Source organism: Ursus maritimus, unplaced genomic scaffold (assembly GCF_017311325.1).
Source record: "Ursus maritimus isolate PB19 unplaced genomic scaffold, ASM1731132v1 scaffold_30, whole genome shotgun sequence".
Lineage (NCBI taxonomy): Eukaryota > Metazoa > Chordata > Mammalia > Carnivora > Ursidae > Ursus > Ursus maritimus.
In genome coordinates, this window is record NW_024425564.1 from 2,085,554 (window position 1) to 2,103,235 (window position 17,682).

A 17,682-nucleotide genomic window follows, 5' to 3' on the forward strand; every position below is an offset into this window, starting at 1 on the left:
TGACTATGTTTGAATATGCTTAGTTGTACAGCAATGCCTAATGAAAACAGGGTTCCATCATTTTCACATGTTATTTAACCTGTTATTTAACATCCAGTGGTCCCCATCTCCTGTCAGGGGGCACTTGGGTTATTTCCAACGTGCTGTTATTATGCACAGGGCTGCTCTAACTATTCTTTTTTTTTTTTTTTAAGCGGGCTCCATGCCCAGCGTGGAGCCCAACGCAGGGCTTGAACTCACAACCCTGAGATCGAGGCCTGAGCTGAGCTCAAGAGTCGGAGGCTTAACCGACAGAGCCACGCAGGCTCCCCTGCCGTGACTACTCTTAACCATTCTTCTGGGGTTACCTGTGCAAGAATTTCTCTTGGATATACACCTAGGAGTAGAACTGCCCACCATCTCCTGTCAGGGGAAGTGATTGAGAAACACCACCCCCAGTGTCCGGGCCTGTCTCTTTCAGGATTATTGGAACAAGTCTAAAACACGGAACAAATGTTGGGGATTATCATTGCTTGCATGTTTGTGGAGGAACAAACAGGAATCCAAAGTAATGAAACACTAATGGTGGCATTTCACATACTGGACCCCTGAGAGTAGGCTTCGCTGGCGAGGGGAACCGCCCAGTGACACTGAGTTCTGTCCTCTGAGCTGGACTTCAGAGCCCCAAGTCACCTGTCTCCCAGGCCCTTTAGCTTAGAATCGCCTTCTGGAAGATCCGCCGAAGAGGAGGAATGATGTCATCTTCCATTGTTTTCTTCCCGAACAACTGATCTTTAAGCACCTCCCAAGGGGCACGCCTTCATAAGTCAAAGTTCCAAGGGTCTCGGGTTTGGATCTTTTGATTACACAGCAGTGTGGAGTCTTAAAAAATGATTTCAGGATTTCAGATGTATTACCTCACTCCTCACCATCCCCACCCCCCTCGCTCCCCATCCGTGACTCATAGTACAGATGGGAAAAATGGGGCCCCCCCGAGGTACTGGCTTGGGCTGAGGTGACACGGGCAGAGAGTCAGGGCAGACCCCAGGCTCTGGCTGTGGCCCCACTCTCCCATCAGCTGCTTGTCCTTGTCTTTGCTTCCCTAGAATGCCTCTGAGTGTCATCCATGGTCATAACGCCACCAGAGCCATTGCAGAATGCCAACAGCTGCAACCCCCAGGCCCCAAATGCTGGAGGCCCCAGTCTCAGAGCTAAGGAGGAGACAACGTCTCCCTTTCCCCACGCTCCGTGGTTTCTAACAACCCTGCACTTGCTGTAAGAAATAATCGTCCATGTCTCTTTCTGGGTACATGGAAACCTCTCGGGGCTGGACTTAGGAAGAGAAGCGGGGTGTGTATTAGGATGACACTGGCCACCGTAACAGATAAGCTCGCAAATTGATTTTCTTTTTCTTTTTTTGTAAAGATCTTATTTATTTTGAGAGAGAGAACGCACACGTGTGAACGAGAGAGGGGCAAGGGCAGTGGGAGAGGGAGCCGCAGACTTCCCGCTGAGCAGGGAGTCCAGACAGCTGGATCCCAGGACCTTGGGATCATGACCTGAGCCAAAGGCAGATGCTTAACAGACTGAGCCACCCAGGTGCCCCTCAAATTGATTTGCAAGACCACCCAAACACGCTTCTTTCTCCCACACATAGGAACACAACTAAGGCGTTCTGGCTTGCAAGTAGCCGGCCTCCATGTGGTGATTCGGGGACTCGGGGGCTCTTTCCAGCCCGTGGCTCCACCATCCCCTAGGACATCAGGATCTCTGCTTCCAGCTGGAGGAAGGAGAAAAGCCAGGAAGGAGGCAGCTGCATTTCTTCACATCTGGCTCAGAAGTGACGTGCATCATTTCACTGGTGAGAACTTGTCACGAATCCCCACCTAGATGCAAGGGTCGATGTTGTCACAGATTTGTGATGACCTGCTGGCCTTCTCTGCCACAGCAGGGGACAGAGGCACATCAGAGCCCCTCGCTCTGTCTCCCGTCTTCCTAGAAGAGGGTCTTCTCCGGCTGAGTTTCTGGATCTCACCACAAGAAGAACAGTGCCACCTGAGAGCTGCATGAACTTGCACCTCAATACCTTCATCTGTAAAATGGGTGCTTTCATATCCATGATCTTACAACCTCCCCGACAGTATGAAAAAACATGAGGTAGGCCTGACGTACCTCAGCTCCCAAAGGAGGAAACCAGGACACAAAGAGACAGTGTGACTTGTCTAACCCACACAGCAGGACCCAGCTTCCCCTCTCTGGTACACAGGTTTGGTTTGTTTTGTTTTGTTTTTACTAGTCAACATCAAAGTCTGCTGAGAAGGCTGAACTGCAGGAAAACCCCTTACTCAGCAAATCCATCTGAAAACTGCCCGAGGGCCTAGGAGGATTACTAAGAAAGGGCCTTTTATTGCCTGAAATGCAGGTACAGAGACCCTGAGAGGTTCTTGATGGGGTTTGTGGGATCCCGCCTGCTCCTGACCTAGTGGGAGATGGGGGGGGGCTTGCTGTGGGGAGACCTGGGGGAGGAGCAAATCCTCCTTCATCACCGTGTAGATGCCTGACCCCCCCATTAGACCTTGCTACCCCCAGCTCAGTGCACCTCAACCTCTAGAGTGGGAAGGAAGGGAACCCCGTTCTGAAAAATGTTCAGATCCCACAAGCACATGGGCTTTCTCTGGAAGAAGACACTAGAAACAAGGACTGTGTCACCCACTCCAGGGGCTGTGTGGACAGTGCCCCCTGGAGTTGTGCTGTGTACAGCCTGCTTGGCCCCCTGGGCGGGGCAAGGTAGGTTTATTCCTCCTAATACATTTTTGTAATAGTATCATTTTTAATAATAACCAATATGATGAAAAAAAGTCAATTTCCGGCCCTATCTGAACCTCCTGAATTAAAATTGGACGAGGGGCAGCTAGCGACACAAGTTCACAGGTATTCTGAAACATCTCCCGGGTGACCGAATCATCCGCAACCCCCACCCTCACAGCTTTGGGAACCCGGATGTAGTCTAGCCAGGTTCAGGAACCCCTTCCTCAGCTCTAGAAGCTCCCAGCGGACCTTTCCACCCCGGTGAGAACTGAGACAAGTAGGGGTGGGGGGCAGGAGGGGTGCTCGAGGCCGGGTTGAACAAAAGGCCGCTTTCCCTCCGGGCGGTCAGCACTCCCGCCCCCTGCAGCCCTGACCCGCCCCCCCCCGGTGGCCCCCCCTGCCCCCCCCATTCCCTTCCCGCTTCCCTCGAGCGTCGCGTCATTATCTCCGGAGGCCCAGCTCCGCCTTGGCCTTGCCCGGGCTAGCCTTTTGTGACATCATCCCCCGGCCTTGCCGGTGCGCGGGGAGCGGGCCGCCCACTCTCCGCTGGATACAACCGGCTAATTATATCACCCAGAGACCGGGGCGGGAGCGTGTGGGCATTTTTCAGGTGACTCAGCCTGTTTCTACTTGCTTTGCATGATTGCTCTTGATTTTTCCAAATAATAATAACAACTACCAACCAGGAAAAAAATCGCCCGGGGCTGCGCAGCAGGCTCCCGGGGCCAGATCCCTGGGCCACCTGCTGCTCCCGGAGAGACCTACTCAGCACTCTCAGTTTCCAAAACGCAGAGCGAGCCTCTCGACTCCCAAACGCCGGCTCCGTCGACGACCAAGCGGCTCTGAGGACAGGATACGCTGGAATCAGCAGAATCAGAAAGACAAATACTGTGTTGACAGCACCCACAACGGTAGCACAGAGATTCCGTTTTTCGAAATCTTTAAAATTCTATTTGTAGTGTAGTCAAAAGTGCAGAGAGTTTTGCTTTTCCATAATTTCCTGTATTTATTTTTTTAGGAGACAATGCCTTCACAGGGTTCACAGTCAAAAGATGCGAAATGATACGCAGGGAAAATCTCTCTCTCTCTGCCCTGCAGCCACCCATTTCCTTCCCAGGCGCTCTGGCTGGCGGCGGTGTCTCCGGCCAGAGCTAGACCATCGACATCCAGGTCCACAGTCCTTCCTTCAAAACCCGTGGGGACAGATCGGTTTCAGAATCCAGAACTTTTCAGATTTCAGACAGATCGTAAGGCGCGTGTACATGTCCTCAGTAACCCCTCCCCCGCCTCTATAGGTTCTGTATGGGATGACTCACCCGCTCCGCTCCAGGAACCCTGTCATTCCCGGGGAAACAGTACGGTAATAGGAATAAGTAACAACTGCAAATGTCTTCACATCCTTTTAGCTCTGGTTTTGCTGCCACACAAATTTGCCACAAACCAAGGAAAAGACTTGGTTTTCAGAGATTTTTTTTTTGGATTGGGGGATTGTGGACGAGGGACTGTGGACCTGTAAGCAAGTATGTATATATTCCTATCACCCACTCAAATGGAAGCACAGTGCGGGGCACCTTGCTTTTTTTCCACTCAGTTTATCTTACCTCGGTACAGAGAAAGACCCCAATTCCCTGGACCACTGCATGGTACTCCGTCATGTGGATGAACATTTTTGGTTGTCTCCGGTCTTTTGTTATTACAAATGCATGTAGTTTTATTTTTTTTTTAGAGGAATATTTTCAATTTGTTTTTAAAGATGTTATTTATTGGGGCGCCTGGGTAGCACAGTCGTTAAGCGTCTGCCTTTGGCTCAGGGCGTGATCCCAGCATTCTGGGATCGAGCCCCGCATCAGGCTCCTCCGCTGGGAGCCTGCTTCTTCCTCTCCTACTCCCTCTGCTTGTGTTCCCTCTCTCAATGTCAAATAAACAAATAAATAAAGATCTTTAAAAAAAAAAGATTTTATTTATTTGTCAGAGTGCGCGAGCACACTACTCCCTCTGCTTGTGTTCCCTCTCTCAATGTCAAATAAACAAATAAATAAAGATCTTTAAAAAAAAAAAGATTTTATTTATTTGTCAGAGTGCGCGAGCACAAGCAAGGGGAGTGGCAGGCAGAGGGAGAAGCAGGCTCCCTGCAGAGCAAGGACCCTGGGATCAGGACCTGAGCCCAAGGCAGACGCTTAGCTGACTGAGCCACCCAGGCGTCCCGCGTACTTTTAGAGGTAGCTAACTCCATGGTGGGTAGCAGAGGAAGAATTGATCTTTACTTCTTTTTTTTTAATTAAAGATTTTTATTTATTTATTTGAGAGAGAGAGAAAATGAGCAGTGGTGAGAAGCAGAGGGAGAGTGAGAGAGAGAGAAGCAGACTCCCTGCTGAGAAGGAAGCCGGATGATGATGATGATGATGATGATGATGATGATGGTGGTGGTGATGCAGGGCTCGATCCCACGGACCCGGAGATCATGACCTCAGCCAAAGGCAGACGCTTAACTGACTGAGCCACCCAGGCGCCCCTTGGTCTTCATTTCTAATGCTTCTTTGTGACGGAAGGTTAAGTCCAAGTCTGCTCAAGAATCAGGTGAGAAAACGACTGAGGTCTCTCCGAACTCCTGCACCTGTCTAACCACTTAACATCACGAGAAGGCATTCAGAATGATTTTGTTCCAGGCAAGAAAACAACTATCTTCAGACCTACGGTACTAGGGTTCTCTAGAGAAACAGAACCAAATTTTATATACATTTAAAATATACATACCTCTTGTTTTTCAAAAGTTTGTGCTACCACCGTTTGTTTTTATGAAAGACCTACAGTCGTTGTTTTTTGCTAACCAAAAGAAATCTGAAGAGAACTGTTGTTTTTATGAAAAAGAGGCTAAAAGTGAAAACAGCGTTTGGTGTTACAGAGGCGGCTGGACGGAGCAGCGAGAGTGGCGCCACCAAGCTCCTTCCCTGGGAATTGCACTCAGCATCTCGGCTTCCCGCCCCCCCGCCCCGGGGTAGCTTTGAACTGTGAACATCCGTGCTTTATCTCAATTTATTTTGCGCATCCATTAGCAAGATGTGTCCTAACATGATAGAAAAGCCTAAGAGAGGTTTACTGGGGGGTCTGGGACCACTAAAAAAAATTTCCATATAAGTTCATGGCAATTGCTTCTCCTCTTTATGCCATTTCAGCTTCCAAAAGTTTTCATAGGAACTACTTTCTGTGTATATGTACAGAGACAGGCAGACAGACACAGCGAGCTTTATTGTAGGGGATTGGGGTATTGTGCTTTTGTGGGGCGGCTGTCTAGTCCGTACTGCAGGGCAAGCTGGCAATCTCAGCAAGAGTCCATGTTGCCGTCTTGAGTTGGAAGGCCCTCCAGAGGCGGAATTCCTTTCTTTCGTGGAGTAGGGTGGCAGCCTCTGTCTTTTCTCTTAGGCCTTCAGCTGACTGGTTGAAGTCCAACCACATTAAGGAGGGTAATCATCTTTACTCAAAGTCTATTGATTTAAATGTTAATCACATCTAAAGATTTTATTTATTTTGAGAGACAGAGAGAGGGCAAGCATGGAGCCAGACAGAGAGAGAGGAGAGGGAGAGAATTTCAAGCAGACGCCCCACTGAGCGCAGAGCCCTACTCGAGACTCGATCTCTCCACCCTGAGATCATGACCTGAGCTGAAATCAAGAGTCAGATGCTTCACCAACTGAGCCACCCAGGCACCCCGAATGTTAATCACATCTAAAAGATAACCTTCTCAGCAACGTCTAGACTGGTGCTTGACCAAACAACTGGGTATTGAGTTGATACAAAATTAAACATCATACCTGTTTATTACCCCAACTCTTCAGGTGTGAATGTTTGTCAGGGATGGGACGTGAAAGTCGCCACCTTCCCAGAGTTAACAGTCACAGAGGAGATGACGCTGGGGGACATGAAACAAATACAAGGAGTATGAAGCATTTAGCAAGGGATAAATTGCAAGGTTCTGAGCACGGCTTGGCAAAGTCCCCTCAAATACAGCCCAGAAAGCCAGAGATACACGGGAAGTTCATGCCTAATACTGAGACAAGCAAGCTTCCTCTCCTGTAGATTTTGCTCATTTTTAAATAACATAAATCTTTAGTAAAGTGAACCAGCAGAGCAGCATTAATAAAGCCTACATATAAGGAGAACACGAGCTCTCAATAAAGAACACGGGTATGATAGGAATCCCCTCTCCCTGACCTGTGACTATTCATCAATTTCAGCTTCTGGAAGTCTCCAGACTTAACACACTTTCCCAGCTAGACCTGTAGTCAAGTTCCTAAGCTGCCAACCACGCTGGGATTTCACAGGCTTCTTGTTCCACATAGATTCAAAAAACCTTCCAGCTTCTCTTGTCTGCCAAGGGCTTTGCTCCAAGAACGAAGTCATTTTTCTGCTGGTTTCCCTTGAGAACAAAACAGACCCAGAGTGTATTCATTCATTCATTCATTCATTCATTCATTCATGACATCACCACAGTAGAGGCTCTGGCTGTAGGAAGAGATATAAAGTACTATGCACCGGTAACAAAGGAAAACAGGTTCACATGGGCAAAAATCCCACCTGGACAGGTCTTAGTGACCAGGCCCAGTTAAAGAAAGGTGTTGGATTTTATCAGAAGTCTGAATTAGAAGCCCCCTTCCTAAAATTAAGGGAGGATCCAGGTGGGGCTGAAATTTATGTAATGATGGAAAGAAAAAGAATACACAATTATAAATATAATATTGCCAAGCCCTTCCCATGCAAATAAGTCCCAGAAGCCTCCCTTCATCAGCTTTACCATAAATCTACCATGTTTATAGCTAAGTAAAGCTCAGGGAGGTAGTGAGGTATGTGCAAGGACTGGCACCTTGGGGGCCACAGTTTTAAAACTTAAAGGACCATGGCGCCTGGGTGGCTCAGTCAGTGAAGTGTCTGCCTTTGGCTCAGGTCATGATCCCAGGGTCCTGGGATCGAGTTGCAAGTCCCGCATTGGGTCCCCTGCTCAGCCAGGAGTCTGCTTCTCGCTCTGCCCCTCCCCTGCTCATGCTCTCGCTCTCTCTTGCAAAAATAAATAAATAAATAAAATCTTTAATAAGAAAAAATAATTAAAAAAAAATAACACTTAAAGGACCAGAATAATGTGGCCTGGAGGAGAACACAAGAGAGGCCAGAGAGAGTGGTTGGGGCCATCCTGCAGTACTCAGCTCAGCCCGTCTCGTGTATCCTGGAGCCCCCCCAGGTGGCTCTACCTGGGGCACTCTGGCAGGTGGTACCCCAATCCCTGCCTCCCCCAATGGTAACAACAACAACAACAACAACAACAATTAGTATTATAGCAGCTGACACTTACTAAGCACTTTCTATGTTCCAGGCACTGTTCTAAGTAACCATAGCTACTCAGTGAATTTTCCTAACAACTCTATGAAGCACCATTACTTTCATCCCGACTTTAAAGACTAGGAAACTGAGGAACTGAGGTAGAAACAGAGATGAAATCATTTGCCCAAGCCAGACAGAGACAGAACAAGGATTTGAACCCAGACAGGCTGGCTCCAGAGGCAAGGCTCTTACCCAGTAATGGCAATAACAGCTCACAGTTACGTGGCGATTACCCTGTGCCGGCTGTTCTTCTAAGTGTTCACGTGGATTGGTTCAACCAACTCTTATAGGTATTATTATTACTCCGTTTTACAGATAAAGGCAACCAACGCACAGAAAGATCGAGGCTCTTGCCCAGGTCACACAGCTAGGAATTGCAGAACAGGGACTTGAACCCAGGCAGTCTGGTTCCAGAGGCCACATTTTTGTGCACAGAGCTGAACCCCTGTGCCATGACTGGACTGAAGGGTAATCCGAGAGCAGCGGTCATGGCTTACATTTCTCCGCATTATGTGGGGTGCCCACACTGTAAAATTTAATAAGCACTCTATAAGTGTTCAATGAGTCTGCATCTAAAATAACTCTGATAGGGACAACAATCATATTCTAAGTTCATTGTAGAAAATCTGGAAAATACAGAAAGGCTCCAAAAGGAAATGCAAAGTCATCCTCCCTACAGCAGGGATAACCATAGCGAATATTTTGATATCTTTCCAGCCAGCATTCCAAAACAGGAATTCCATGCTACCTCCTGTCTTGAAACCTCCTTTTTTCTCACTTATCAATATATTGCAAACATTTTCCCGTGACCTTACATTTTCTTCTGCAACTTCTACAGAGGAATAATCTGCGATTGCTCAAGAGTCCTGATCGGGGTGCTGCCAGCGATGAGCCAGAGTGACCCCCACAAACAGCTCCCAACCTCCCCATCCCCCACACATGCCCACCATATACATTCAACCCTCTTGTACCTCCCGGCGTCTCCGGAAAGCTCGTGGCATTCCCTCTGTCTTACTCTTGGACTCAGGGTCTCCTCCACTCCTACCAAGGGTGAATCCCCGTCCTTCCCAGTCCTGTCCCCATACCTCTCACCTACGATCCTGTTTTCCCCTCTCACTCTGCACCTTTCTCACACTTCCCTCAGCCGCGATCCAACTTCCCCATGCTGTGCCCCATTCCCACAGGACTTGCTAGAAACAATCCAATCCCATCAGCAAGCTGGCATTAGGCAATGTCTGTTGCAACGCCCAGAGTGACAGGAAAGACAGCCGCAGCCAGGCGGTCCTGGAGGCTGCCGCGTGGGAGTCTGAGACAGGGACACAGGTGCTTGGAGCAGGGGCCTTCGAAGCACAATGCCTTTACCTAAAAGAGATCTCTCATGGTGTGATTTCAAGCTACCCGACAGGGCCTGTGGGAGCTATTTTGGTTCAGGGAGCTCTTTTGATGTATCTTAAACCCCAACAGGGAGGCGGAGGCCTAATCCACCCTAAGGGTGGGGCGGCCTGGGCGCCTTGCCCCATTAGGACGGAATGAAAGGCTTTTGAAGGTGGTGGCTCAAGACAGGTGGCTTCTTGATTGTAGCCACAGTGTCTCAGCCAGGATGGGGGGGGTGCAGACAGCTGGCAGGAGGGGGAAGCCTGGGTGGGGTGAGCCAGGAGATGGGGCTGCTTCCAGACTTGCTCTGCCTGACCTATGCTCTGTGACTTCAGGCAGGTGCCTGTGCTAGTCCAGCGTCACAGTCATAATCGCACCTACGCTACCTACCTCACTGGTTCTGTAAGATGAGATAACTTCGGTAAAAGTGTTTTGCCAAGGGTAAAACCCCACAGTCGGGTATGGCTAGACTTCTCTTTTTCTTTCTTTTTCTTCCTTCCTTTTCCTTTCCTTTCTTTCCTCCTTTCTTTCTTTCTTCTCTCCGTCTTTCTTTCTCTTTCTCTCTTTTCTTTCTTTCTTTTTTTTTTTTGAAGGTGCAGAGAGCAACTTTACTTATTTATTTTGAGAGCAATTTCATTTTTAAGGCATTTTCCCCCTAGCCACATTTCCCTTACAGACAAGTCAAAGGATGGGAGTCACACCTGAGTCCCCTTAGCTCTGGGCTTCTGCAGCCCCCTATCTCTCTGCTTCCAAAGAGTGTGTGTGATTATTCATGTTCGTGCAGCGGGTGTAGCGTGGATTTATTGGTACATTTGGGTGTTGCGTGTTGGGTGCATGTTGCTGAGTGTGTGATGCGCTGTATGTGTTTGTAAGATGCGTGCGTATGTTTAGGGCTTGTGTAATGTGTTGTATTTAGTGTGGTGTGGGTAATGAAATGCATGCATGTCATTTGTGTGTAATAATGTGTTTTTTTTTCATCAGAGGTTTAGGTGTATATTTTGTGTTTGGTGTAGCGTGGAATGTATGCATGTCATCTGTGTGAGGAGGGAATGTGCGTTGTGGTGTGTGGATGGGAAGGACTCGTGTAATCTTTGCAAAATACATGGTGTTCGTAGCGTGTGTTTGTGTAAGCAGTGCGCTAATGTGTGTGTTGCGTGTGCTGTGTTGCAGGACTTATGTCTCCCGCGAGCTGAGAGACTGCTGTGATCGGTGTCGGGGATTGACAGGCGCCAGTGGTGTGCAGAGGCCCCGTGTTGCGGTTTGCGCATGCCCCGACCGCCGTGATGCGTGCACTTGGGCGTGCGGGAGAGGTGTGGCACCCGTGGGCCGAAAGCAGAGCGTGTTGTCGTGTGCGGAGGTGCGTACTAGTGTTATCCGTGCCGGGAGTGTGTGGTAGGAAGTGGGGACCTCCGCGGTGAGCGCGGGGGCGGGGTCCCACTGACAGGACGCCCCGACATACTTCACGCCGAGCCGACCTGCGGGGCATTCTGGGAAGCGGGGCGGCGCCCACCGCAGGGGCGGCTGGGAAGCGACAAAGGCGGGAGCGCTGGGAAGGCTCGAGCCGCTCGGCGCTGTCTCCTGACCGGCTTGGGGTGGGGGCCTGGGCGCTGTAACAGCACCTCGGTGTCTGTATTGTCCTACTTCATGACAGCTGGCGGTCGAGCGCGGTGCCCCCTACCTCTGTTTCCCCCGTTGGTCCTCACGGCCAGCTATTGAGGGGAGTTCTTGTCCCCACCGCACAGGGGAGTGACCTGAAGCCCCGGAGCTGAAGGACCCCAGGCACTCGGGTGCCTCGTGCCCCAACTCGCTGCAAGTGAACTTAAAGCGAGACGAACGCCATTGGGAAGTGGAACTCTGGAAAGAGTGAACCTCAGTTTCCCCAAAAATCTGTCGCAAGGTGCCTGCCAAAATCTCTCCTGAGACTATGAATTTCTAGCCCATGATGGAAAGGAAGGCTAGGTTTAGGACCATAAAACAAAGTGGGAAGAATGAAGACGTTGGATAAGCTTGTAGGGTAAAATATGATACTTCTCAGTGTGTATAGTTCAATGATAAAGCTGATTGTCCAAAATTATGTTTAATACCCGTTGTGGAGTGAAGGACTAACTCTTTTTAAACTCCACATGGTCATAGTTCACATTTGCTTTTGGTGGGATCTACCTTCTCCTCCACTTTCTCCTCCTCCTCCTTCCTTCCTTCGTTCGTTCCCCATCCTTGCTCTTTTGCAGCATTTTCCTGTGTATTTGATCTATTAAGTGGAATCATATGAAATTGCCCCTTATGTAGATCAAAACTGGTTAAATATTGGCAATTTCATACGTTCAACCTAATACATTTTGGGAAGTTCTTTTCCGTTTCATAACATGCCAGGGAATTGTTTGCGTTTGATTAGAGTTGCGGAAATTCTGAGATTCTGACAGGTTGGAGCAGCTTGAATTTACGTAGTAGGGCTACAGCGGTGGCTTGTGGTGGACTGGAGCCAACTAGTACTGGCGCCCCAGATGATTGTTAAATATTCAAGAATTTTGCAAGCCAATTGTTACACAGTCAGTAGCTTGAAATTGACTATGTAGGGAGTATTTACACCATGGAAATTGCCTTCCCTCCCCACCCTTCTGGGATCCAGTTTACCAACACACTACTGGCTGTTTGGCTCATCTTGGGCCAAGTGAATTCGTGGTGAAATCAGCTTCCCCAGGACCCAATAGATCCTCAAATAGAAATTGAGACTGTGGGAAGAGTGGAGTGGATGCTGGGGAGGCAACCAACAAGCTCAGTGGTTGTGGGAGAAAACACTGAAAACTTGGGGATGAGCTATCCACAGTTCATAATTATAGTTCACTTTAGTTAATATTTACCAAGCATTTACCATGTGCCAAGCACTGTTTAAAGCACTTTATATGTGTCAACTCATTTGATCCCCATGATGACTTTATGAAGTGAATGTCATTAATATCCCTATTTTACAAATGGAGAAGCTGAGGCTCAGAGAGGCTAAGCAACTTGGCCAGGGTTATACAGATAGCAGTAGAGCTTGGCTTCAACCCTAGGCTGTTTAACTCCAGGACAGATGTTCTTAACTACTATGTTACACTGCCTGTATTATATCTGTTAAGTTATGCTGCAGTAAAACCCCCAAATCTCACTGTCTTCCAGTAATAAAGGTTTATTCTTGCTCATGGTACCTGTTGGCTGTGTGTCAGCTGTGATTCTTCATATGTCTTGTTCTGGAACCCGACTGAAGGAGCAACTTGGCCTTTTCCCAGGGAAAAGAGCAACTTTAGTAACACGTGATGATTTTTAAGATTCAAGCAACATGTAGCATCCATTACTTCTCATCACATTCCATTGGCTAGAGCACATCCTATGGCCAATCCTGACTCAATGGGGACTGAAAAATAGATTACCCTCCCCCTAGGCATTGCAAGTCACATGGCGGCATTCTTGGCAGTGAATAATTGGGAGCTATTTTAGGTTAGGTTCCCCAGAAGTAGACTCTGAGTCAAGGATTTGTGGGTAAGTGATTTACTACGGAGTGTTCCTAGAAGAATCCAGAAAAGGAGTAGTGAACAGAACAGGGAGTGAGACAAAGCTAAGTAAGGGTATAATAGCAGGCAACATCCTGGGCTGAGCCTCACCCTGCAGGGGATTCTGGAGTGTAGATTATACCTCAGAGTCTAGCCCAACTCAAGGCAGGGGGGGCAAGGCTTTCCTATTTGCACAGCTGTCAGGCATTGGCTAAGGGCTGCTCCAGGGGGACATAAGCAATGGAGCAGTTTTGGCTTTCCGAACCGGGGTAAAGCAGCTCCAGTAGCCCGGGAGCAGTAGTTTAAAAAGAGCCACAGGTGTGTGGCTTTTAGAAACAAGGTCACACAGAAATCAGGAGAAGGACCAGAATCTGAAAAGAGATCTGAACACCAATAAAGTCCACTAAAGAAACATTAATGCCATCTGCCACACTGCGTCTGCCTTACTCTTTCCTATTTCTACATCAAAGGCATGACATAGTTTCTCCTGTAGTGAACGGCATGCCTTTGATGCCAGGCAGAGAGAGAGTCCACCGTTTGCTCTGATTAGAACAATAGGCATTGGGTAGTCATTACTGGTTTTTCATAAGCCAGTGTAGTATTTGATGACCACAGGCGTCTAACACTGAAATCTTTCCAGAGTGGAGAAAGATGTGTGTAATACTGCAAAGCTATTCTGGCAGTAATCACTCACAGTTAGCACAGCCTCCGTAAGGTAAGAGCACAGTGTCCAAATAAGATTGCCCTGCTCAGACCCCAGCTGCCAGTTCAAGGGGTCCCCAAACATCCTCACTTCTGACCAATTGACTACAAATTCAGAGGTTCCCATGAGGTTCCCTCAGGGTCCATAATTTGCTACGATGATTTATAGAACTCAAGAAAGGGCTATGCTTAATCACAGTTTTGTTATAAAGGATGCAAATCAGAACCAGCTAAATGGAGAGACACATAGGCAAAGTCTGGGAGAGTCCCAAACAGAGACTTTTCATGCCCCCTTCCCTGTGGAATCAGGACATGCCACATTCCCAGCACATCAATGCATTTACCAGCCAGGAGGCTCACCCAGGCATTGGGTGTCCACAGTTTTTGTTGGAGTTTCATTATATACACGTGACTGATTGAACTGACTCTCCAGCCCCCTCCCCTCCCGAGAGGAAGTTGGGCTGATATCATGTGGCTCAAATACCCAACCCTCTAATCATATGGTTAGTCTTTCTGGTGTAAGCAGCCCCCATCCTGAGTCACTCATTAACATAAACTCAGATGTGGTCTAAGGGCCCCACCATGATTAACAAAGATACTCCACTGGGAAAATTGGGAAGTGTTTAGAAGCTCCTTTCCAGGAACCCAGGACAAAGACCAAATTTTTTATTATATAACATATAATCAGATTAAAGACTCCTATTAAACCCTGAGCAGAATTTTTTTTAAGTTTTTTTGTTTTGTTTTGTTTTTTTTGTTTTGTTTTTTTTTTTTTTTTTTTTTTTTTTTTTTTTAGTAATCTCTACACATAATGTGGGGCTTGAACTCACAACTCTGAGATCAATTGAGCCTGCCAGGTCCCCGAGCAGAACTTTTTTTTTTTTTTTTTTTTTTTTTAATTTCACAGGTAGATATATATGTAAGAGCAAATGCAGTCCACCAAAATCAAAGGAAAAAAATCTTAAATGCAGCCAGGGAAATAAGACACATAACTTAAAAAGGAACCAAAACAGATTTTCAGCAGACTTATCTTCAACAGCAATGGAGGCTGGAAGATAATGGAATGATATCTCCAAGAGAATTCTGAGGTAAGTTGCTCTTATTGAAAGGCAGAACATAAAATCATTGTAAAATACTGTAGTAATATTTATATATCATCATGAGGGGAAGTTAATGTGTTATTGAAGTTATCATCCATTTAAAAACCAAACTGGGCACCTGGGGGGCTCAGTCAGTTGAGCATCTGACTCTTGGTTTCAGCTCAGGTCATGATCTCATGGGTCATGAGGTCAAGCCGCATGGGGCTCTGTGCTCAGAGGGGAGTCTGCTTAAAGATTCTCTCCCTCTGCTCCTTTCCCCACTCACACACTCCCTCTTTCTTTCTGAAATAAATAAATCTTTAAAAAAATAATTAAAACCAAAACAGGGGCTTCTGTCTGGCTCAGTTCGTGGAACATGTGACTCTTGATCTCAGGGTTGTGAGTTCAAGCCCCATGTTGGGCATAGAGATTGCTTAAAAATAAAATCTTGAGAAAAAATTTAAAATTATAAATAAAAACCAAAACATTATTTTAATGATTTCCGATGGCACTCATTCCAAAGTATATCACCCCATCCTTCACTTTTTTTTTTTTTTAAGATTTTATTTGTTTATTTGACAGAGAGAGAGCACTCACAAGCAGGGGGAGATGCAGAGGGAGGGAGAGAAGCAGGCTCCCTGCTGAGCAAGGAGCCCGAAATGGGACGCGATCCCAGGATCCTGGGATCATGATCTGAGCTGAAAGCAGATGCTCAACTGACTGAGCCACCCTGATGCCCCCATCATTCACTTCTTAACAGAAGGCTCAGATTCAACATTAGTGTGCTCTTAGATAGATCCCTAGGAGTTAGTGAGGTCACAGCTAGGCTGTTCGCATCTGCATTAAATGGTCCCACACTGGGGCGCCTGGGTGGCTCACTCAGCGAAGTGTCTGCTTTCGAATTAGGTCATGATCTCAGGGTCCTGGGATCAAGCCCTGCATCGGGCTCCCTGCTGAGCAGAGAGTCTGCTTCTCCCTCTCCTTCTGCCCTCCCCAAGCCCCTCCCCTGCTTGTGCTCTCTCTCTTTCTCTCAAATAAATAAAATAAAATCTCTTTAAAAAAAAAGTCCCATACTATTGTGCTTTATACCTCTGTATTTTTATAATTCCATCTCACTCAGCAGTTTTGTTGAGGCTTTTTATCTGTTGCTGCATTTAATATGCATTTGTTTGACTATGGGTCAGGGGCTCTCTCTAGCTTCCTAAGTCTATAGCTCACTGTACGGCACCGTGTGGCAGAGTATCCCAAAGGGGACAGCACAGCATGTCACATCCAACATGCTCTCCATACGATGTAGTATTGACATCCCACCCATCGTGTATGCTCTCTCCCCTTGAATCTGAGTGCGTCCCTGGTGCTTTGTGACTTACAAGTTCATGAAAGATGACGCAGCTTCCACTCAGGCCTCTAGGAATGCTTATTCTGGGAACCTAATCCCCACGCCACAAGGAAGGGGCAAACGCACGTGGAGAGGCCGCATATGGGTGTGTGGCAGACAGCAGCGGCCCCATTCACCAGCCAGCACCGATCTCCAACCATCTGAGCGAGTGAGTGAGCGAGCCTTAGGTGATTCCAGGCCCAGCCTGCGAGCCACCCTAGCTGATGCCAAATGGAGCAGAAACTAGTTGTCCCTGCCGACCCCTGCCCAAGTTATGGATTTATGAGCCAAATAAATAATGGTTGTTTCAAGCGTCTAAGTTTGGGGTGGTATTCACAGCAATAGATAACGGGAAAACCGTGTGACTCCTCTTGAGTCCCTGCTTAAAAGCTGCTGCAGGTGTTGGCTGGAGCAATCTTTGGGAGCCTTAACCCAAAGCTGTCCTTTGCCAATTGACAGGAAGTTCCGACGTTATAAGTTACTTCCTCCTGCTCGAGACAAACTTCTTTGGTTTCAAGAAAGAAGAAACCCATTCAGTTTGCCTCAGGAAAAGGGGGCATTAATTAAAGTCTACCGCAGGCTCATGGGAATCCAAGAACATCACCTGCCAATCAGCTCGGCCTCATGGCAACTGCCATATACAGGTATCTGTGGTTTTCCCGCCACTTGCATGCACGCGTTACTCTTTTCACGTTCTCGAAGCTTCGCTTACTTACTCATCAATTCAGAAGTGGTTCATCACCTTTTCCCACTTCCTAGTCCCTATCTACATCACAACCTTTGTAATTGAAGTGCCCCTACTGATTCAGTGGCCATTCTTGGAATTCCCAGTTCCCAATTCTCGAAAAGGCGTCCAGTTGAAACAGCTCCTCTTTACGAAGCAAGGTCCCACAACGCACGAACTAATGACTGCCGAATGGTCCTTGGTCAGGTATGTGTCTTGGAGCAATCCGCTGGGACCCTGGAGGGTGGTTTTCAGGGACAATATACCCCAGAAGGGGTGTGGGTGGGGCATGCAGGGGAGGACTTCGGCTCAGACATGATCCCAGGGTCCTGGGATTGAGCATCGCATGGGGCTCCCTGCTCAGCGGGGAGTCTGCTTGTCCCTCTCTCTCTGCCCCTCCCCTGCTTGTGCTCTGTCTCACTCGCTCACTCTCTCTCTCAAATAAACAAAATCCTTAAAAAAAAAAAAAAGAAAGAAATTATAACTGTTAAAAAAAAAAAGGGAACTGCCCAGGGGAGATCAGGAACGGGGGAGGAGGAAGAGGAACCACGTCTAGGAGCAGATAATGGGACCTGCCAGCCTCGGTAAAGCTTGCAGGTGGCATTTCCTCCTTGAAGCTTCCATGGTCTCCTCTATACAGAGTCTCTGGAGTCCGCAGACTTCATTCAAATTCCAGGTCAGCTCATTTAAAACCTGTCAGACTTCAGGCAAATTACCCTCCTCCTCTGTAAGCCTTGATTT